At 34.8% G+C, this 351-nt stretch overlaps 1 protein-coding gene across 1 annotated transcript in view; it reads left to right on the top strand.

The window, feature by feature from the left end:
• The window catches only part of LOC119586658 (serine/threonine-protein kinase 32B-like), a gene marked incomplete at its 3' end in the record, with an annotated part of 121163 nt that overhangs the window by 68201 nt on the left and 52611 nt on the right, over window positions 1-351 (top strand). The gene's annotated exons all lie outside the window — the stretch shown is intronic.

Below are 351 nucleotides of genomic sequence, written 5' to 3'. Positions count from 1 at the left end.
AGAGCAACAGCCTAAATAATGAGAACAACATAACAAGTGTTACTGGAATAAGGAGAAGGCGAGAGAGGAAAAGAAAAAAATGGGGAGAATGATAAACAAAGGGAGAACGAGAGAGACAAAATCACATAAAGAAAAAACCGGTAGAGAACGAGAAACTGAAAATGAGAATGGGAATGTGAGAGAGAAGATGAAACATAAAAAGGAAAAGAGAGAATTATGGTAAAAAACAAACAAACTCGAGAATGAAAAAAGAGACAAGAAACAGAAATAGAGATAGAAAACGCTGAAAGAACGAGAAAGTTAAAGAGGAAGGGAGAACGAGAAATAGAAAAATATCGAGAAAAACAACAG

Source organism: Penaeus monodon, chromosome 21 (genome assembly GCF_015228065.2).
Source record: "Penaeus monodon isolate SGIC_2016 chromosome 21, NSTDA_Pmon_1, whole genome shotgun sequence".
In the NCBI taxonomy this organism is placed as follows: domain Eukaryota; kingdom Metazoa; phylum Arthropoda; class Malacostraca; order Decapoda; family Penaeidae; genus Penaeus; species Penaeus monodon.
The sequence above is the reverse complement of the archived record's forward strand: the minus strand, read 5'-3'. Positions and strand labels throughout refer to the sequence as shown.